The sequence below is a fragment of the Harpegnathos saltator genome, unplaced genomic scaffold (genome assembly GCF_003227715.2).
Source record: "Harpegnathos saltator strain DR-91 unplaced genomic scaffold, Hsal_v8.6 scaffold289, whole genome shotgun sequence".
NCBI classification, from domain to species: domain Eukaryota; kingdom Metazoa; phylum Arthropoda; class Insecta; order Hymenoptera; family Formicidae; genus Harpegnathos; species Harpegnathos saltator.
In genome coordinates, this window is record NW_020230082.1 from 374057 (window position 1) to 397463 (window position 23407).

General features: G+C 47.7%; 1 protein-coding gene across 1 annotated transcript in view; it reads left to right on the plus strand.

Moving 5' to 3' along the window:
• The first annotated feature begins 13842 nt into the window (after positions 1-13842).
• LOC105190664 (fibroblast growth factor receptor homolog 1) overlaps positions 13843-23407 on the plus strand; it is a 51675-nt gene continuing 42110 nt past the window's right edge. The window contains exon 1 of the mRNA XM_011153522.3: positions 13843-15063. The gene's annotated coding sequence lies outside the window, so the exon portion shown is untranslated. The remainder of the gene's footprint in view (positions 15064-23407) is intronic.

The window sequence follows — 23407 nt, forward strand, 5'->3', positions numbered from 1 at the left end:
TTACGACTTGTTGCTACCATGGGAATCGCGAAGACGAGCATTCCCGGCGTCGCGCGCGAGTCCGCCACGGGGACGATCGCGAAGATTGCGATCTCGCGCTTCGGAACAAACACGCCCGTTCTCTCCGTTCAGTCACCTCCTCCTCCTCCTCCTCCTCCTCCTCCTCCGCCTCCTTCGCCGTCGCGTCTTTTTGCTCGCATGATTCTACGATATTCGCGATGATCGGTGAATTTCATTTCGTACGCAATCGGGAGAGGGTGCTATACTTGAACGTGATCGTCAACGACACTTTTCAGGAGTTCGTCACCCACTTACAATCAGACATCTCTCCTCGCATGGAGAGTCTCGACTTAACTGCGGTGTTACTCGGTAGTCGTGGATTCACAGGTACACGCGCAACAGCGCTAGAGAACCCGAAATACGCGTCGCGCGAGAGCAATAAGCTCCGCGCGGATGACTTAGCGGAGAATAAATTATCGCCATCGTATATCTCGCGGATGTATTTAGTGGGTCGCTCCAGCCGCGTCGGCCGCTCCGGATTTACCGGCCGCGTCCGGTACTCGAGAGTTCTCGCTGGCAAATTTTACCGGGAAAGATCACGAGTGTTTCTCGTGACGACGCATTATATACTTGCTCAATCTTTTCGCACTTCCATTCTCTCATTTCGGTGCAATTCGAACAAACACGAGTGTTACGTAAATCATTCACAAGGGATACAATTTTACAAGTCGACCAGCAAAGTGGTCAAATTTACGGATATCTATCTGGGTGATTCGAAAGATCGTGGGAACGAATTTCTTCATCGCGCATCTCAAAAATCCTGTGAATTACTAACCGCAGGATACCGCCTGAGAACCGGCTACATTTGATTTCGGGGTCGTGGCTCGCTTTCTCAGTGTATCGTTCACGATTAGTATGTCCCCCGAAAGCTCGCCTCGTCCCGAAGATTCACGCGCGCGGAGAGGAGTCGTCGTATATGCGAGGAATAAATGATTAGCGGCATGCGTTTCGGCAATCGAAGACAAAGATGGTTGCTGTCCGTCGACAGGTGAAAACGCACCGTGCATCCCAATTGCCGGCTCTCTTTTGCGCGGCGAGATTTCACCTTATCGCGTCGTCGAATCAGCTACGAATCGCGTGGATTCGTTGTTCATTTTTGTAAAATTTATCTCGAAATCAACGGCTGATTTTTTCCCTTTTTATACATCGTACGCTAACTCTTTTTAATAATCGCGCAATTATCGCCTGCTAATTTGCGCCTGCTTATTTCGAGGGATCGTTGCATCCGGTTCGCACCGAGGCTTATTCCGAATTCCGAGCGACGACCGCGTCGACATCTTGATTTTCGGACGATCGCGGGGAGCGTGGTCCTCCAGCGCGGACCCTTTCTCCGAATTCTCAAATTCCTATTTCAAATGCGATGGGGTTGAAGCCGACGTGAGGATCCTGCCGATCCTGTAGCGTTAATTTGCGGGTCGTCTCGCGAGCTCTCTGGCGATCGTTTCTACGCGGACGGCGCGAGAAAGAGAAGGAGAAAGAGACTGTCTCTCAAGGATAAATTATATTTAGCCTCAGGAGACACGCCTTCGAAGATATCTTACATTATACGGATCGATTTGTGCAGCTCGGGTAGGAAATAACGAGAATATGCTTATGCATAGAATTAACGCGGCATTGAATATAGAAATACACTGATGGCTACATTGAAATCATTGGCACAAATGTGCTCAGTCATATCGGGTTTGAATCACACGGGGGACGTGTATCTTCTTTTATGTTATAATTTTTGTGCCAATTTATAGTCTCCCCCCTTTCTCATCAAGCACACACGACCAAGATGCAATGTGCTAGCCGCAATGCCAAACGCATTCCTCGTTGACACAAGGGGCGCTATTCAAGAAAGCGACGAGCAAAAATGTTTTACTGTCAAAACATACGCATTTTTCTGTGGGATGACACATGTTTACAGTATGTCGACCACAAAGTTTCGGTTACGCGAATTGAATTTAATCTGCTCTTTTCTGCCTTTTTCGTCCGAAATTCAAGTCTGTCAAAATTCCGACTCTTCCTTACCTTTCGTTTCTTCTCTTGTGTAACGGAAACGTATCAAGGGAGGGTAATCCATGTAAATGGTCCAAGAAATCGATTTTTTTTTTTCATAAATTGATAGTAAAACATATTCTCGAAAATATATTCTCAAAATTATAGAGTGAAATTCGAAGGTCCTACGGATGCTACGGCCAATGAACGTTACGCGCGTCAATGCCGCCAGCAAGTATACCGACTCGGAGCGTACGACGAACTTGTCCCTCTCTAATCCCCCTGTACCATTATATGACGCAGAGCAGATCTTTGTGAAATATTATACTTATATAATATTTCGTTTATTTTACTTCGCACGGTCAGTCGTGCTCCTACGAATTTTAGGCCGTGCGGAACTAATCGGATTCTAATCGGTAAAATGTCGTCGTATCCGAAAGGAACTAAGCAGCTAGACGCAGCTAGACATCTACGTACTCCGGCAAAAACCGGCATGGCAATCAATTTAGTGATAAAAAAAGGTGAAAATACAAGACGGAGAGTGAGTGCAAGAAAACTAGATCTATTGCTAGCAATGAGATTTATATTAATTGGAGTCCAATGCACTGTTGCAAGATTATCGAATTTTGTACTGTCTTTACTATACTTTCAAACTATCTTATTTGTCGTGAGTATAAACAAAATGTAGCATTTGAGCAAGCGAGAAATTGTGATCTCGGTTTCGAACTTGTACTTGTATGCCGTTGCGGTCGCCGAGACATCAATTCAGGATATCCATTTTTACCGACAATGGATTTAAAATTAATCGCTGGATTGTATTTGCCATGCAATTGGGTTAAGCATTGGCAGAGAAAGAATGTTTTCTGCAGTCTTATGTAAAATCTACGCCGAAAACTACGACAAACACGACCGACTGGAAAGGTAGGAGCGCTGCAGCTTGAGTCATCATCAGCTAGGCTAGCTCGAAAACAACAACATTTAGTGCAAAATGAATTGTATGAGGAAGAGAACAGATTATTTACCCTGGAATCGCAGGGTATTAGGAACAAGTTAGCCGTAAGTTATTAAAAACTGTAACATTTTGCTTCTCGAAACTTTAAATGCGTTTTTCTCGAAAGTAGTTTTCTCAAATTGGCTCACACTCAAAACTCAAACACTTATCTATTTAACCAATCACTCTGGCTTTTTGCACAGATCTAAATAAGAGCATTTTCTTCTATATGAACTTATAATTTGGACTAAATAATTGCATTAAACAATTCTTTTCCTTGAAAGAAGACAAATTTTTTGTAAAATTGGAAATTTCTACTTTCCCTGAAAGCCGTGCCATTTTCTTTCTATTCATCTTTTCTCCGTACTTTTAGGTTCACCGACAAATTCATACAGAATTAGGAACAATTTGGTTTTTTGGTTTCAGATAAATACAGTAGACGCCAGAGTGTGAGTCATTTGAAAGCATTGGTATGCAACAATTGCCTTTAAAATCCACTATATTGATATTGTGCTTTAATGCAAATATTTTTCACTTGTTCAAAGTACCAATTAAGTCTTCGGAAAGTCTTCAAAAGTATCTGCTTAATACTTTTCTTCTAATAAATTCTTCTAATAAATTCATAAAATACTACCCTTTTTCTCGTCGAGTTACATGGATCATCCTCCTTAGTAGTACGCTTTGCTTCGCGCGAGGCCTGAGATTAAAAGGCGCGAGAGAGAGCGCAAAAATTTACGGCGTTGGAAATAGTTGAATTTCGATGTTGTCGACGAGGAATCACGGCCGCCGAGGAACAGTGGCGCCTAAACAGCCGCGCGGAACTGTTTTGGTCGAGAGGCGGGAACTTGACCTGGAGGTTGTACGTGTGAGAGACGTGTGTTTCGTCGCGCGATCGCGAAATGAAAATTACAATGGAGAACACTTTTGAATACAATGAGTTGCCTATGAGCGGTATTCTCGCTTTCTTTCTCTTTGTTGAAGGCGGTGTTGGTAGGACGTCTCGTAATGGCACAGCAATGATCGTGGGGCGAGAGCGCGAGAGACGTCCGTCCGGGACGACCTTAATTTCGATCGCCATGAATTTAAATCGCTCCTAATGTTGCGACGGCCAAATAGGAGGATACGAAAGCATTGGGATCCGGATCGTCGCATCGAATTACGAACGATCGCGGGAGGGAGAGGAGAAGCGGGGGAAAGAAATTTACTCGGGGATTTGCGGTTGCATCGCATGCGAACGTGTTCGGACCACGTGCCAATTTTCGACGCTACGAATCGTCAGACCTCGGTCGTTGTTTCTCCTCGCGCGAGGGGACTGATTTAATAAATTACTTGTAACGCAAGCTGGCACAAACGAAAAGAGAACCCGGCGTTTGCAGGATTAAGCAAATCGAGAGTGTGCAAAAACATTTTCTCACGAGGTTCTCCCTCGGAATTCCATAAAGGAAATAATTTCTTATTCAACGTTCGTTCGCAAGGTATCGTGGAGAACGCTTTGATCGCGGGGGGTTAGGGTTGCGCTACGAGAGAGCAAGCCTCTCCAGCAGATAAGAACACGTCGACGGAACGGCGGCGACCAGCACAGTCGACGGTGATTCCGCTGATTTACGGCCGCACTACCGGTATGTAATCATCGCGTTGCTCATGGCGCGCGGTGTGTCTACCAGCCGCTGTCAATGAGGTACTCAGCTCTAAATTATTATTCGACTTTATCGCCCGTGCATAAACCTAAGTATTCCCCGAGCGCATAATTATGTTCGCTCAAGGCCGCGTCGACAGCTGCTACGAGCGACGGCGAGTTTCGCAGATCGGAGTGTGCGCGCGCCGACCAAGTTTGCGAACTGCCTCACGTCTTTATCAAAATGAAAAAAAAAATCGCGGTGTGAAAGACGGTAGCAACGACGCGAAGTCATCGACAAGAACACCAAACCTTTCTCGAGTTTCCCCGTATCGGCTGCGTCGTAAACCGATTTTTCGCGTCGGCGATTTTTATCCGCGCTCCGAACAGAGTCACGGAGATATGAAAGATTGAAACAACGATGAGTTAAATAAAATAGAGGGTTTCTCTAGTTTGGCCGCGTGCACGTGGTTTTTCCTCCCTCCCCCCCTCCTCTCTCTCTCTCTCTCTCTCTCATATCCTCCCTTTCGCACCTTCAAACTCGATCAACAGGTTTTAAGAAAGGACATCTGTCTTTGGTTCTCTGCGCGAATAATAGAGATTTACGAGGACTCGTTCTCGCTCGAGAAAGAGTTCCAGTAAAAAGGGAAAAAGCGAAAAAAAGAAAGAAAAAGATGAGCATCTTTAGTGTTCGCGAGAGGCAAGGGTGCCTCTCTCTCTCTCTCTCTCTCTCTCTCTCTCTCTCTCTCTCTCTCTCTCTCTCTCTCTCTTTTTACTCTCGGAGATACTGAAAACTTTTATTTCTCGTAGAGACGCGTTTACGGGCGGCAAGAGACGAGTGACCCGATTAGCACACCAGCGCGTCTTCCTTTGTCCTCTTTTAGCAGAGGCAACCTTTCGTCCGCAAAATCTTACCTCTTATTACGCGCCTTATTACGCTATTCAGTTTAGCAAACGACAAAATGTAGTTCGCACGCGGGAATAACACGTCCGATACGCCTCGAGCTCGAATCGCGATGTGCGGAGTGAAAGAAGTGCGACTCGGCGCGCCGCGCGGAACGTAAACGCGAACACGAGCACGCGCGTTTATATACAACAACGCGCGATCCGCACGTGCGTAATTGCGAGCGCACGCGACGCACCCTAGCGTTTATTACCGCCGAGGTTTCTGTTTCGTTAGGCAGGTGCACTCGCAAGGGCGCCGCCGACCGTGACGTGCCGGTAATTACATCGAAGGTTCCCTCGCGTAAGTACCGGCCCTCTTCTCCCCCGTTCGGCGCATCGCCAAACCCTTTCGGCCTTTCCGCCTAAAAATCACTATTAGACCTAGATAAATCGACGAACTCGCGGGCAATTTGCGCAAATTTGCAACCGGTGAAATTAGCTCACCTCACCTCGCGAGGAGAGCTCCTCACCTGACTCGTTAAACAAAAAACACGATGCTGCTTCCTCGAAACTCGTCGCACATTTATAGCACGCTATAACTTTTGGCGACTTTATTGTTTTCCTTCTTTGAGAGCACGCTCTCGCTCGGCAGATTGAAAAGATACAGTTTACGCTTGACGAGTCGGATCAGGCGCTATTAAGGCTTGATTTTAATTTTTGGAGATCCATGTACGAAGAGAATGTCCGTGCTCGCGACGGCGACGTAACGTATCTACGGGCGATGACAACGTCCTGACAGGCGGTGTGTTTTTACAGACACGTCCTGTCATCATGGTTACGACGACCAAACGGCCAAGTTTTCTACAAAGAGGCCCAGCCATAAGGACGATTCGTTCGTCCTGCGGTGCGCTTTCCGGAAATTGGGAGTGTGCGCGCCGCGATTTCTCTTAAAACATTAACCTTGAGAGCTGGAACGACTAACGAAAAGCGACGCGTTAATCAACCGTTTCGCCTTTTTTCTGCTTGCCGCGCGCGAACGCGTCTCGATCGACGCGACTCTTCCGGCATTCTTCTAAGAGGCGCGCCGCAATCAGAGATCTTTTTCCGGCCCGGTGCATATTTTTCCGGCCGCTTGCTTGGACGGTTCACTGTGCCCTCTTTTCCCTTGGCATGGCTCTCTTATGGGAAAGCCGCTTTTTTTTCAAGCTCGGGAAACCTCGGCACACCCACCAAATCCCACGCTCACGCACCGTGAAAATTCGACGGAACATCTTGAAAACTCGTCGTCCCGTTATTCTCATCCGTGTCGCAGCAGCTTTCGTAGTAAAGAACCGATACCTCGTGTTATATCGGAGATCAGAAAATTTTGCAACTTTTTTTGTTTCTAATACAACAAGGAGTATTAATTTTTCAGTTTATTAATTTTCGGGCTTTCCCTCTGTAAAGAAGCATTTTCAATATATTCCACGCAATCAAGTAGAAAGACAGAGAAAACTATGAGAATTGTATTATGTCGGTACACTCAGCATTCTCTTGAGGATAAATTTTCAAGAGCATAGGATCAAATTGTTTGATAGAGTAACGTACACACACACACACCGATTCTAATCAGCCGATCTTCCTTGCCGGTTATTCAGAGCCTTTAGAAAATTCCTACCGAACACGCTAGTTGAAGAAAAAGAAGCTCTTCCCATCGCTACGCTCGAGAATGATCTCGAGTCACGATCGGAAGCGACGCGTTTCTGCCACGATTTCCGCATGACGATCGCGCGGCGATGGCTCGGAAAGGAGGAGAAGGAGGAGTAGATAGTAGTGGAGGAGAATGGCAGGAGAATGGTTTCGTGTCGTAAGAGAGTCGTATTCCGGGTGTCGAACATTTAAAATTCATGTCAATATTATCCGGTTCGCACTTTATCGCGGCGCCGCGCGACGCACGCAGCGAACGAACGAGGAGAGCACGAGAATAGCCGCAATATCTTCGGTTGTTGACCGTCCACGCGTTATTCGTCGCCCACGATGGACGATGGATGAACGGACGGACGGACGGACGGACAGACGGACAGACGGACAGACAGACAGACAGACAGACAGACAGACAGACAGACAGACAGACGGATGGGTGGACGGACGGACGAACAGCACACACCACCGACCGATGGATCGGTCGGTGTGTTCACTTCGTAAGTCACATCTCCGTGCGTGGCTTCCGGCCATACTCGTTGCTTCCTCCCATCGTTAATGACCTGGCTGTGTACTACTACCTAACGTCGTTTACCTTCAGGTGGCATCGCGCACGAGCGCCATGGGAAAAACATGGCGCGCACGTGATCGTCCCGCGTACCTAAGCCGGCTGGTCTTTTTTTCCCTCCCTCCCTCCCTCCCTCTCTCTCTCTCTCTCTCTCTGTCTCTCTCTTTCTTTTTCCTTCGCAGAGAAAGCTAGCCTGTGTGCGCCAGATTGCGCTCTCGCTCGCCAGCTAATTAATTTACGTTACGTTAAATTACGCGTTAGCACAGTCGAGAGATTACCCACGGCCTGTCGCACATGTCGCGCGGCCGCGGATCGGCAGGAGCAGGCGAGGAGCAGGTAATCTCTTGACTGCGCTAACGCGTAATTTAACGCAACATAGCATCACTCGGCTGATATCGATTCCTTCTCTTTCTCTCGCTCCCTCATACATCGTTTCCGTATAACATGTTACCGCGTTGTTCTCTTTCCCCGTCGAGTTTCGTGTTCGGCATTTCTCGTAGCTCATTTATCGCCACGTTCCCGATAAAGTTATGATTATTACGGAGTACGAGTGAAGTCGGAGAAGACCTTCGGCACGCCTTCGTCGATGTTGCCTCGGTCGCCCATAGAAAAGAGGGAGAGGGAGAGAGAGAGGGAGAGAAAACTTTTCCCAGCTTCGATTCCGTTTTTCATTCCGTTTAATGACCTGTCAACCGTACAATTCCATCTCCCTCGGCTCTTCAACGACACCCATCGCGTTCAGGTGCGCACCACATACGACGCGCACGCGGGACATAAGCAGCGGCCGCTGCGGCGCGCGTAATCGCATCGGTCCATTGAGCGCGAACGAAAAACGCAGGAAACGATTTCACGCAACGACGCTTGCGGTTAAAGAGCGACATTCGTTCGTTACAGTTCTCGGGATATTTTCGGAGGGAACAAAAAACAAAACGCAAAGGGCACGGATTGCCGTGGATACCGTGGAGCGAGATTTCCCCTCGCTAATCGTTCGATTTCGCGTTTCTCGCCGTTGAACAAATTATCCCGCAGGAAAAGATAATCTCCGTATTGACAGTCTCTTCGGAAAACGATGAGAACGAGGACGAGGACGAGGACGACGCCAAAGATTTGATTCCTGCGCGAATTTCACGCCGCGAATATTGTGACTTTAACGAGGCGCAGCTAGTCGAAGAGTTCAACGGGCGGCAGCTTTTTCACGAGAAGACGCTACGTGGAACCGCTGTTTGGTGGTCTGTTATGCCACTGCCGAAGACCGCGCTCTTCAAAGAGATATATGTGTCGATCCAAAAGAGTTAATAATAAACGCGCCTCCTGCCACCCATACGCGCCGGAAGAAACGATACGCGCGCGCGCGCGCGCGCGCCTTTTCACTCTCTCTTCACGCCGCACGAGCACTCGCCATTTTACAAGTCTCGATGTGTCCCGAGAGAACTTCAGAATCGTTCGATTCCAAAAGGCGGAACCCTTTTCGTCCACGTCATGGTGCGCTGCGGAAAATGCCGCTTCGCCCAAATTTGTGCACGCTCGTCGAACGGGTTACGGCGAAAATCGTCGAGATTAGCGCGGCCGGATTTAGGAAGTGATTATTCACGGTGGAATTTACTCGGCCGGAAAACAATGTTCTAAATTTACGCGACGATTTCCTCGTTGACTGGCCGTCCGAGCGGAGCCGTTGATCGACTCTGCACGCTTTGCGCGTTCTTGCTTACGTTCGTACCGTTTAAATCGTTAAACTTTCCCGAAAGAACACGCAGTGAATAACAAAGTTATTGAGCCCCACTCTTTTCTGTTTTTCGAAAGCACCGTGTGTGTTCAACGTCAGGTAAATCTTATCACAGATAAACTTTTGTCAAACAGATTGTCGATGCATTCCAGGTGAAGATAAAAGCGGAGCGGATAAATCAACTGGAGGATAAACAAACGGTCCGGTTTTATCGAGCACCTTGATTTGTCGCTGAGAAGAGATAAAAATTAACGAAAGTCTCGTCAAGAATGAGACACGCGGCCAGCGGCGTTCCGGCGAAGAGCCGCGAGACAATTGATGGTTCTCGGCTCGATGACAACTGGGAAGAGGGAACTGACTATATTACACACACACACACACACATATATATATATATATATATAGAGAGAGAGAGAGAGAGAGAGAGAGGCGAAAGATTAGCCCCGTTTCTCCTGCATTTTCAGATACATGTTCACAGGACCTATCGCAAGATGCCTCACGGCAAGTGGAATATGCTTTTAAAGTCTGGTCATTCCTTCCCAAGAGATCCCGTGTATTGTGGCAATATATTGGACAAGTATTATAAATCCTATGCTATATCTGCGCATTCGTTCGTTTTTTCATTTCAGCCTCTGAGAAAACAGAGACTTCCGACAGTGTTCTCTCATACGCGGAACCGTCTCGAGCTACCTTGCAGAGAGATCTCGAGAGAAACTGCGACTCGTGGAAAAAGGGAGAGAGACATCGGAGCAGATGAGAAGCCGAGCAGCGGGAATAATAATTCCGTCAACCGCGCTCGTTTTCCTCCGCTCCCTCGACGCGACTTCGCACCTTCTTCGTGCCTCGTAACTCGCGCTTCGTCGTCTCGTATCGCGTTCATCCGAAGGAAGTTGAAAGAGTGAGCGAACGGACGAGAGAGTAACAGAGTTACAGAGAAGCAGAGGGAAGAAGAGGAGGGAAAAAGAGACCGGGTTCTTCTTCTCCGGTAAATCAAAAATACTCCTCCGGGGCTCAAATTCCCTCGAATCTCTAAGCGCGCGATTTGCGCGACTAAAAATACGTTCTCGTAAAAAGAACGTTATTCTCTCTATGTTATCCGTTATTAGTCCGAGGCGATGTGAATTGCGGTCGCGTGATGGGTTACCGCGCGCCGTCAGTGATGGTACGTACCGCGAGTTAACTGACTGTTCATCCATCCATCCATCCATCCATCCATCCATCCATCCATCCATCCAACTAACCAACCAGCACGACGTGCATTCCGCGGACGCATGCGTGCGGTTCCCCGTCCTCGTCGTCCTCGTCGACATCGCGCGCGACTCTCTCGCGTTACCGGCGGACTATTTATACGTACGAGCGGCTAATTCGTTTCCCCCTCGCGCTTTCACCTCGCGGCAGTCGGAGGCCGCAGCGACGATGGTGGATTTAAGGTGTTTTCGATCAGTGACAGCGAGTCGAGCGAGCACAGCGCGAGGCCGACCGCCTGACAGGAAAGAGAACGTATCCCCTATCGTACGTCAGCATCTACCGACACGTACTAATTAGCCAGGATAAGCCGCCATGAATAACGATCTGTCCTCTCCCTTTTTCGTACAAGGGGGCAAACAAACGCGCGAGTTAAGATACAGATCTCATGCGAGGGACAGCACGATATGCATGTAGAAGCTCATCGCGATCGATACTTGTCAAAGCTACCGATCATTCTCTCTCTCTCTCTCTCTCTCGCGCTCGCTTCTCCTCCCCCTTACCTTCCCTTCTCTTTCCTGTCATTAACAGAAGTGCATGGCCGACGGCCTAGCGATCCGTCTAGCGTTCGTAGCTTATAAATCCGAGATAATGTAAGCATCTCCTCGAAAATAATGAATCCTTTAACGGTCCCGTCTTTCTCTCTCTTCCTCTCATCATCACCTCTCGCAAGAGGAATGAGTCGCACCTTGATGAACGGGGTTTGCTCCGTGGATGGGCGCACGAGAAAGAGAGAGAGAGAGAGAGAGAGAGAGAGAGAGAGAGAGAGAGAGGGAGAGAAAGAGGTAAATCCACGCGGCGCGTGGATGCGATTCCGTTGTAACCCGAATGGGCCCCGAAAGGGGAACGTTCTTTTACGGGGCACCATAAAGATTTATATTTAGACGGTACGTGACGCGACAAAGACCCTCAGCTTTCAGCCTGTCCCAGATAAATTTTTAGGTGCGTTCACGTCGCGTCGCGTCGCGTCGCGGACGCGCGACCACTTAGCATTAAACTATAAAAATAAGATCGATGAGTCATCGCGATGATTTACGGCCCTCGCGCGGATGATGAACGAGCATTAACACGGCACGCGACTCGCGAGTTATTTCGCGGCGATGCGCGCTCCATTAACACGTTGACCGTCATAGTGGTTGTTGGTGATCGTGATATCGCTGCGTTTCATTCATTTCATTTTAAAACGTAATCAATTGCGTACAACAAATTAAGTATATATAGCTGATGGAGAGCCAACGAAACCAAGGAATAAACGCATCGCGAATTACACTGATTTGCTGCACTTTTGGTGACTCAAACTCGAATTGAACATTGAGGTAATCAGTGGAGATCAGCATGCCTTACATGGTGAACGTATCAACGAAGCGACGAAGAGCGTGCGCGAGCAGCGCCCGAGCATCGGGAATTCGATTTGTCGCGCGACACACAGCGAATAAGGAGTTGAATAAGTAAGGTGAGCCAACGAGTGTGCGAGAGACACGACAGGCAACAACAACGACGACGACGACGACGACGACGACGACGACGACGACGACGACGACGACGACAGCGACGGCGACGGTGTCGGCGACGCGCGTCCTCTCTGCACGAGCGACGCGAGCGTAAATTAAGCGCGGCTGGTGATCGCCACGAGCGAGTTTCATTAATTCGACTGGATAATAATAGGTATCCGTGAGGTCTGCGGGTCGTTACGATTAGGCGAGTCATCGTGGGCTTTCTATAAATAACGGTCGGAGACAGACATCGCCCGGGGGTGGAAAAGGGAGCGACGCGAGAGCAGTGAGAGGATTCGGAGAGGGGAAGGGACCGAGAGTGAGAAAGAGCGAGGGGGGAACGAAGAGAAATAGAGAAGAAGGCCGGTAATCTCGGCAGTTCTCTCTCCAGCACCAGCGTTCGTTCCGCCGTCGCCGTCGCCGCCGCCGTTCATGGTGTGCGTCGAGTATCCCGAGGGAAACCAAAAAGGTGGTCGACGAAAGGACGACACATGTCCCGAATGTGTTCCGGGCACACGGTGGCGCAAAGGGACGAAAGAAAAATAGGGCTGCTTCTCAGGCATATTGCGGTCATGGTGGAGCATCGAGATTACCTGTGAAAAGTGGCGGCAACGGCGACGATTCACGCACCGACACCGGACAAACGGCTGCGCCGTCGCAACAACCTTACGCGAGGCATCTTTCTCACACCTGCGCGCGCGCGGAATCTCTCCTTTCGCGCGATCTCTCGGTCCGTGCGAGACATTCGATTGCAAAAATTACTTTTTTTCCAAACGCCCACTGCAGCCCTCGCGTTAGGCATACACGTCCGGACGATCCGACCTGTAGGGTAGTTTCTTTTCCACTTGCATCTTGTTACAAAACAGGAAAAAGAGTCTCGTTTCATGCGGATTTACCCCTGCTCAAGTTATCCTTACGTCCTGAATCGTCGAACCCTTAGAACCCTTAGAGAGAACTTGAGACAATGTCTCGGTAGTGCATTATTTGTCCATATTATTTATTGAAAACTATCTTTGAATAAATATCATTCGTCAACTCATTGAAGGTATATAATACCTTTAATGAGCAATAACATGAACGAATAATAATACACACAGATATCAACAAATAATTAAAGGATAACATTTGATAAAGAAGCAAACCGAGAGAAAAGATCCTTTCGGTTATCCTGTCTGTCTCATTACATAACAGCAGCAAAAGAAGAGAAAGTTACCTCTCCCCGATTAATCGGGCAGAAATCATCGGATGCTGAAAAACGCGAGAGAATCTCGTCTCCGCTTTCTGACGTCTCAGAATGGCGCGAAAACTGCATCGCGAGTGCGAGGCGACGTGCTGAAGAAGCGCACAAGCAGCAGCAACAACAGCAACATCGGCGGCGGCGGCGGCGGCGGCAACGGTGGCAGTGGTGGAGGAGGAGGAGGATGAGGATGTGGAGGTGGAGGTGGCGGTCGGAGAAGCAAGACGAAGAGACGTGCGCGGAGTTAGAAAGGGAGCGAAGGTACCGCGCGGCAACGGAGTGGGGTTCGGAGTTTTGCCGGCGACGCGATCTCTCGCACTCCGGTAGTGGGGACACGAGAGACTAGCCACGAGGGGTTGCGGAGGGAACGAACGCGCGGACGAGCGGTTATTTCAAGCGACGGCTCTTCTGGCACTTCGCCCCGAGCTTTCCTCCTCGTGCTGCACATCCTCCTTCTCCTCTCTTGGGCCCGCGAGTAGTGCCCGAGTCCCGTCAGTGTCGCCGCCGCGACGACGGCAGCCTCTCCTCGACGAGACGAATCAGAAGGAGGAAGAGAGAGAGAGAGAGAGAGAGAGAGAGAGAGAGAGAGAGAAACACAACGCAGTCAGAACGCAACGAGCACCGCGAGCGGCCGGACGGATGCGTGTCTTCGAAGCGATCTGTTCTGAAGAGCGGCGGTGACACGAGTTTGTTGTCGAGAAAGCGCCGCCAAACGATCGATCGATCGATCGATCGATCGATTGACCGACCGACCGTCCGATCCTGCGCGACAATCTTGCTACGCGCGCCAACTTTCAAACTACAGTGACACTAGGCAGTGACGCGTCGGACTGGAGAACACCCTCCGAGGGTGCGACGGTCTCGGGGTGTCTCAGTGAATGGACCGTACGTGCTCGGTGCTAGGATCAGGGAGAGCCGCGAGAACCGGAAGATCGCTTTCGTGTGGTACAAGGAGAGTTTTGTGAGAGAGGAGAGAGAAGTCGTTGTCGGGATATCGCGCGAGTTTCGATCATCTGTCAGACAGAAGCGAGGGGAAACTTTGGAGAGAGAGAGAGAGAGAGAGAGAGAGAGAGAGAGAGAGAGAGAGAGAGAGAGAGAGAGAGAGAGAGACCGGAGGATGGAAGGCGCGTGGAAAGGAGCGAAGGAGGATCTGTAACGACGTGGCCGCCGTCACCGTCGCCGTCGCCGTCGCGCCGACCGGCCTGAAATAACAGCGGGAATACGTGCACAGTGAATCAGCTCTCGTTCGTCCGTTCATTCGTTAGCGCGAATCTCCTTTCGGAGCAGTGACTAGAGCGCGCGGCGACGAAGGAGCTCCGTCGGAACCTACCCTTCTTCTCTGTTCGTCAAGCCCGCGCGTCGATCTTACGACTCGGCGCGCGCGCTATCCGTGATCGAGCTCCGTGCAGGGAGAGAGCAACCGGAGGCTGCTCGGAGGGAGAGTGGGTTGAGAAAAGCCAGAAGCCCCCGAGGTACGACGAGGAGGACGAGGGGCAGCGGGAGAAGGGACGAAGGGGGTGTTTTCAACTCGGCCGATCCCCGGCCAAGTTTTCTCGGAAAGGAGTTCGCGAAAGCGCGGCAATATCGTGAGTACGACACAGGCTGCTCCCCTGTAATACTTATAGATAAAGACACAGACGCGCGGAACGGACGGACGTGGGCGGACCCATTAATCAGGGCTTGGAAAGCTGAATTGGACCATGTGTCTCACGTTGTCGGGTGAAAATTACCGCGTGCACGCTTCATCTGCGATCACACCACCGCGCAATTTCGACCATTCGACCATTCGACGATCCTCATTCCCGGTGACGATCGCGTTTTCTTCGAACGCGGGCTGGACGAATTGCGCGAGTCACTCGACGTAAACACGGAAATTCGAGCACGGCACTGATCCTTCAGTTATCTCATTCGCGTCGCGGATACGTATTGGCCCGTGTAATAATTCTGAATTTTTCTTTGAAAAATCTACCGTTGAAAACGTTCGGAGAAGAGTTGTTTATTGAACAGCCCAAAATCTCTTTCGGATAAATTTTGGGAAATCTCAACATATGTTTCTGTGAATAAATATGAGATATGTCAAAAGAAATCTTTCTCGTAGACAAATATTCTTGGTGACGGACTGTCGGAGAGAATCTTTCGAGCGACATCGCGACAGACGTATATCTCTCTCCCCCTCTCTTAGTCGGTGTGTACTACGTAAACTACGAAATTAAATAAATTGATGCGGTAAACAGGACATGCGGTAATAATAGACGCCCGATGTCGATATACCAACGCGGACGCGTTATGGACGCGCGCCGGGCCGTCCACGACGCAATGCGTCGCGGAAATGCGTGAAGATGCATCGTGTGCGTCATCGAAGGTAGCCCCGATGTCGGGGCGATGACGCGCGCGCGATATCGATAGGTTTTGCCGGGTAGTACACCCGGCTCTCGCGTATGTACGCGCGTGCACACGCGAGCCGAGAAGACATCGTTCGGGAATGCAGCTTTAATTGGTATTGCGTCGCCGGACGATTAAGCGGATTCCTGCCATTTATTTCCCGATGCGATCGATTGCGTCTCGCGCAGCCGGCGCGCGCTAATTCACCTCGCTCGCGTTGGCCGGATGGAAAATTTCCGTGCTGCGCAAATATTATTGATACTCGAGACGTGTACAAAATAGCGCGATGCCGATAAAATCATCGAGATAAGAGTTGCTGACTAAATAATCGAACGAAACCTCTGAACCTTAACCTTTAACCTTGGAGAGGAAGAGAGCGAGAGTGAGAGAGGCGCCGATGCAGTCGCAGTCGTTTCGCTTCATGTATTTCTTGTTTCGGCGTTTCACCGCTTCTGATAATGAAGTGGAAAGAACGCGCGCGCAGGTTGCAATTAAGAAGCAGCAAGGTAATCGGCTAATTGATTGACTAATTAATTTTGAACAGAGAGAGAGAGAGAGAGAGAGTGAGTATCTAAGCCGCGATCGGTACTCGACAGCCGTCTCTCTCTCTCTCTCTCTCTCTCTCTCTCTCTCTCTCTCTCTCTCTCTCTCTCTCTCTCTCTCTCTCTCTCTCTCTCTCTCTCTCTCGTCTTCTTCGCGATCTTCGTCGCGTTCCGAATACTCGTCGAAAGACGATGCAATCGGTAATCGCGCAAGTTTGAGCTGTTATTTTGTATCGCAATACGTACTTCGAACTTTTGCGATATCGAAAGGGCTCAGTTATCGACGCAATTATTCGAACAAAACATCGGCTATGCACCGACACTGTTCGCGCGCTGAGAACGCAGCAAGGTTTAACCCCTGCGCTTTCCTCTGGCGGTGGCCAGACCAGGCGCGGCTTACACACGACGGAGTGGGGAGAAGAAGTAATTTATTCCGGCTTTACTTAATCTCTTCCCTCGCGTGTCTCGTTGGCCCGTCGAGTCGTGCTTCTTTAATCCAAATTCCAAATTGAGGAAGGGAACGAACGAGAGGAGGGAGAGGGACGAGTGAGCGAGAAAAAGTGTCTAAGAGAGCCATCTAGAAACACGCAAGTTTCTCTTTTTCTTTCTTTCTCTCTCGAAATCCCTCGACGGTGAATCAGATTATTACCCGGAATAAATCGTCCACACACCGCGATCATTTATCGCACATTTTTAGCTACGACACGTCAAACACTTTGTAGAATAATGATGTTTTGGAGCGTGTTAACTCCCGTTAAAGCGTCCCTCGCACGCTTGGCGCCATCGGGGAAAACGAGAACTACGAGTACAAAGTGCACAGAAAATTTTGAAATGTGCTTTCCCTCTCTCTTCTCTCGGTTCTAATCGCTTTTGGGACCGGCATGTAAATAAATTCGCGGTTTCTAACGCGGAGGTTAGTTTTTGCTGAATTATAAATCACCGGGAGTCTGACCGCACGGACGGACTGGATGAACTGGAAGTGCCGCGAAATTGTCTTGAGCGAATCATAAAGCGAGTAACAGTGTTCGCTTCCGGTGTTTACACGAGCAAAACGCCGCCGTCGCCAGCGCCGCCGCGACCGGCAGGCAGAGATCCGCGCGAGCAAACGATAATATACACGCGAGATGAATTACACGAGTGTTTCTTTTTGTCCCCCTCCCCCTTCGCGATTGTCCGCGATAGCACGTGGCTCGCGAATTTCTTTCCTGCATCCGGTCATACCAACCGGTATCGTAATTCGCGAAATCACTCGACTCGATCAATCACGCGACTTGGAGAACGAAAGTGTCTCGTCGATGACTCGGAGATTGTCTCTCAAGTCTCCGACAGATATCATCGAGTAAATTCGCACATCCAGAATAAAAAAGAAAATTTTCTAGAGAGAATGTTTAGAAGGAAAATATTGTCAGTACAAATATACCACAATATTCCTTTATCCCTCCGTTGCTGATGCTCGGAGCATCAGCCGAGTAAGCATGACTTATGCATTGCGAAAGTCCAAGCCATGACTGGTCGTTCTCTTCTGTCGTATTCTCGACGCAAACATTCGCAAATCACGCGGCGTACGCGCAATACGCGGATTATGCGCGTACAGTGTGGCGTATTGTGTGCCACTTTTCTCGGCCCTTTACGTCCTCCCGCGATCCACCGCCGCGCGGCGGTCCCTCGTACTTAAGGAAAGCTTGCGCGTATGCGCGCAAAGGATTTAGAGGCTGTGAGGCATGGAGAAAGAGAGAAGACCGAGAAAGGAGGAGGACGGTCAGATAATCGAGGTAGGAGGAGCGAGAATTGCAAGTAAGCTCGTAAGAAGCGGCCTACGATTTATTTGACACATCGCGCCGACCGCTCGCGAGCTAGAGTGGTTTATTTTATAAGACCAGATTGCCGGCCTCGCTCCACCGGAATAGAATAATGAACGTTTCTCTCCTTCCTTCGTAGTACAACTCCTCCTCCTCCTCCTCTTTCTCCGTTCAGCGCTCCAACGAATCCTACCTCCTTCTCTCTCTCTCTCTCTCTCTCTCTCTCTCTCTCTCTCTCTCTCTCTCTCTCTTTTCACCCCTCGTCATCATGAAAGTCGAGTGTCGTTCGAGAACGTTTCTCTTCGCGTCGCGTCGCGACTCCCTTCTTGCTTCTCGGGGGTTAACTCTAGAACGCTAACATTTGTTTTTCCACAGTCGTTCGAAGACGCACACGTTTTAGACGACGTATAGAAAAAAAATCCGAGCAAGATGAAGGAAAGCGTATAAAGATGCGCGTTGGATCCGATTATTAGTCGTTGCAAATAAATTAAAATTTCAAGTCCTTCGCAGGAATACACGTCCAAAAAGCATATCCGGCTGATGCTCTTGAATCAGCCACGCGATTTCTTTTCAATAAATATTTACCCGCATTGATACATATATATGTATCTTTTTCTCCTTCACTCTCTTCATTTCGCGATAACGGGGTCTTGCGGGGTGCGAGAGCCTTATGAGACTCTTTGTCTTTGCACGTATGCTCGAAACTTTTAAGTCAGAACGAGTACGTCGTTCTCTCGCCAGCCGGTTTATTACGACGACGCTGCCGTATCTTATTGACCGCGCTTTCGTCGCGATCGAATTAACGATAATGCCTGTTAAAAGCCAGTTATACGGTTCATCGTTGATAACAGAACGCACTGGCTAAATCGCCCGGTAATCGCGGCAAGACGATACCAGATTACAATGACAAGATAGAGAGAGAAAAAGATATGAATGAGAGAGAGAGAGAGAGAGAGAGAGAGAGAGAGAAGATATTTTAAATAAAAACTCACAGAACACGGAGACTGCGATGATTTTTCTGTGTTGCTTTGTCGTCCTATCACGTAAAATTATCAAAGTATGAGAAATTTCAAGCCCTGCAGTGGCACGTACTTCATTTTCTTGTCTTGCATATGTATCGACTTTATGATAGTCGTGAATAAATCTGGAAAACAAGAAATCAGAGATTACGTACTCGTATAGGCGTATATGAGGTAGACCTAAACGAAAAGATACTAGTTTGAGATCCGACAGAAAGTACAATTCTGTGTAAAGGAATTTTCGCAATCATAGAGACATGAATGCTACTGTAGAAAGTTATCGCAGAAAAACTTTAACTAAACGTAAAGCTTCATTTTTGTTCAAGAGATTAGAAAACTACAACGAATAAGATTTATAAACACAATCCTCAACTTTGGAACAATGACCTATTATAAAAACTGTTTAAAACATATTTCTGCCCTTTCGCTATTCCGCCTACTTGTCTATATACTTATCTATCTGTATGAATTTTCGATATTTTCTTGTCATTCCTTTCGTACGGATACACCCTGTATATACAAAGCTCTTTACTGCGTATGTAGATCATTATCACTGATGTATTCAGTTACCGCTGCACATCAGCTTATTAAACTTTAATGATCGATTATCGAGGGATGAAGAATGTAGAAAAATATCGTCGGTGTTGATCATGCTCGCCATCTTGATCAATAAAATGCTCGGCTCGATTCAGTATTTGACATTAAAGAGCAACACACAAATCGAAGCGGCGAATGGTCACCGGTGGGACTTAATACGCTCACCGTGTGTACGTCGCCTACGTCAACGCGTATGAATATTGCTTTTTAATGCGTCGATATGTCCCGGACTTTTGACGCGCATCGCGGCGTTATGAGATTTGCAAGATTGGCCACTGTATCCTCGCGCGCGCGAGCACACGCTGCCGCAGAAATTTATTAATAACCGCCAGACACGCGCACGTATTTATATATTTACGAAAGCAGGCACTGCGCCTTCGAAATGGATTCTAGGAAGAAAAACCCACGGCCTACGCGCTTTACGTCGGTTAAACAACGCACCGCCACCGTCGCCATCGCACGCGCGTTTTCATACACGCCGAGTCTTTGTAATAAAATGTCTCGGATATAGCGAACGTTAGAATGGAATGGAAATTGCGTATACAGTGGGTGTAAATCATACTGGCTCGCGTCCAATCTTACTGGCGGCATGGGACATTAACGTTCATCGTATCTAAAGTGCGGTATTGCGAAAACTCTATTAACGAGAACGAAGCGTGATCGCACTCGCCGTATACGCGGAATGACGATTCTAGATCGTTAATCGCGTACGCCAGTCAATCTCCGCGCTAGAGACGAAGCTGTCCTTTTTAGAACGATGAAAGATTACGTTAGAACAGGCAAAATGGAATAGAAAAAATCATCGTTCCGGATCATATTATTTACAAGTAAAAAGTAATATATATATATATATATACACCTGACACAAAGTAATGAATTAAATTTTATATTGAAAAATTGAATATTAACTCCATTTAATATAAAATAAAGTAAGATTTTTTAAATTAAATGAAGCAATTCCATGAGAATCTTTGGTAAATATACAGAAGTACACAGTCAGCTCCGATTTTAATGAGACTAGGCTCATTCGACGCGTTTTTGCACGAGAAACAACTTTTTCCTTTGGCAAAATCGTCGCTCAGTTCCGCGAAGCGAGATATGAAGCGTTAAAGCAGATCATAATTCGGGTTAGGAAAGCTGTTATATCGACGAACTTTGGCGACATAAATATGCCTCGTAACTAATTCCGAGTGTTCCGTGACCTTGATGTTGACATATCTAAATCGATTTGTGATATCGTTGCTCAGTAATACATTCGTCGCCTAGAGAAGTGCGTGTATTCGTGCATTATTCCCGCCAATAATAGCAATTTCTTAACACGACATAAACGTGCCTCGTAACTAACATAAACTTCCCGAGTAATATGCAAAAAGTTTTAGTCCGTGCTCACTGTTCGTTAAAAAGTTATTAACAAATGAAGTTAGTGATAAGAGTTTGCACCGAGTATGTGTATACACACACACACACACATACACACCGAAGGGGGCACCCCCCCTCGAGGGTTAACGGGTGAAACTCGCTTCATATGGAAAGTCACATGTGAGTTTGCGACTTATTGCAACTTTCCACATGAAGCGAGTTGCACCCGTTGACCCTCGAGGGGAGGTGCGGGTGGGAGGCCGAAGGCCTCCTCGCACGTCCCTTTCGGTGTGTGTGTGTGTGTGTACACATGCTCGGTGCAAACTCTTATCACTAACTTCATTTATTAATAACTTTTTAACGAACAGTGAGCACGGACTAAAACTTTTTGCATATTACTCGGGAAGTTTATGTTAGTTACGAGGCATGTTTATGTCGCCAAAGTTCGTCGATATAACAGCTTTCCTAACCTGAATTATGATCTGCTTTAACGCTTCATATCTCGCTTCGCGGAACTGAGCGACGATTTTGCCAAAGGAAACAGTTGTTTCTCGTGCAAAAACGCGTCGAATGAGCCTAGTCTCATTAAAATCGGAGCTGACTGTGTACTTCTGTATATTTACCTAAAAGGATATGAAAGATATGAAATCATTCGGAAATTTAAAGATTTCGTTGAACGAATCATCGTAATCGACGGAATGTTCCGATTTTAAGGTTGGAGGAGTTTCGTCGTGGCGTCAAAAAGCGAACGTGATCACGATGTGTCTGGTACGGAATTAGCACCGAAATATCCGCTTAGCTCAGCCGCACACTCAGTATACGGCGATTATTATTATGATTATTATTTTCACTGCGTCATTCCGATCGAACATAGGTGACTGGCGAAATCGAACTGTCAGGAGCGACGCGTAAATTCGTCACGTTTCTTCGCGGTTAACCGCGATCGCTAATCTTTTCTTCGACGCTTTTAAAGCCGCAGGCGGCCAGCAACCACCTCGCAAACGTCATCGGCCACGAGATCGTCTGCCGCATGCACACGTCTCTCCACCTTCGGTAATCACTAGAGATGTGCGAATCAAGAATTTTTATGTCGAATCGAATCGAATCGAATGAAATCGAATCGAATCATTAAAAAATGTAACATGACTATTAAACATGCAAATAATGATGGAAGATTTTAATATGAAAGGGAATATTGATATTGTAATATAATTTTAAAGTAAAATATATATTTAAATAATTAAAGTGATTTATAATTAAGGTATTAATTATAAGTTAAGTTAATTACAAGCTAAGGGTTCGAACATACAGGCCCAGATGGCCCGTTTTGTAGCTGATGCACGCAAACGATCATGTATTTGATTCCTATTCGAGTTATTCGGATTCGAATTATAGGGATTCGGATTCGAATCGGATCGAATTACATTAAATTCGATTCGAATTCGATTAGTTCGCACATCTCTAATAATCACCTAACGTTTCGCAGCACCGTTTCGACCGGCCGATGTTTTTGGTTAAATGGGCGCGAAGAATGAACGTCGTCGCCGTTTGATACTGAAATAATATAGGATGGTTTCACAGCAATTTATCGCGCGTCTTCATCGTTTTCAATTACCGAGCTAATATAGCCGATAAATTGTCGGAGCATCGAAGCGACAGTCTTCACTGAAACCAGTGAATATTCACTAATTATCGGTGAAATATTTGTTGTTTCGATTTAATTAGAAACATTTTGACGATTCGCTCTAAGAGAACAATTTTTTAATATGAATGAATGAGACTAATAAATGTACTTAAATTTCCATCTTCTCTCCCGGGATTTTTTATTTATAAGAAGCAACAGACAACAAAGCGCATAGAGAGAATACACGCGAACATCAAGGTGTGCAGTCGCACTGTCATAATTACATACAAGCTGATATTAATTCGAGCTAAATGCCACACTGAGAGCGCACGGATGAGACCGTGATAGTGAACTCATTGCCGATTTATCTGAAATCTGTATTCGCTAATTGCCGAGGCTGCTCATCGTGCACACGATTCTGCGCAGAGTGAAACGATGACCCCATCTGGGATATTAGATAGGCGCGAGAAGACCAACGAAAAAAAAAAGTTAACGAGACATCCTGATTCCTGGCGGACGACGTCTCCGATTATATATTTTATACGTGACGAATTACGTTGCCGTAATGAAAGTCATTAGGACGAGTATATCAGGGAAGCTCAGTACAA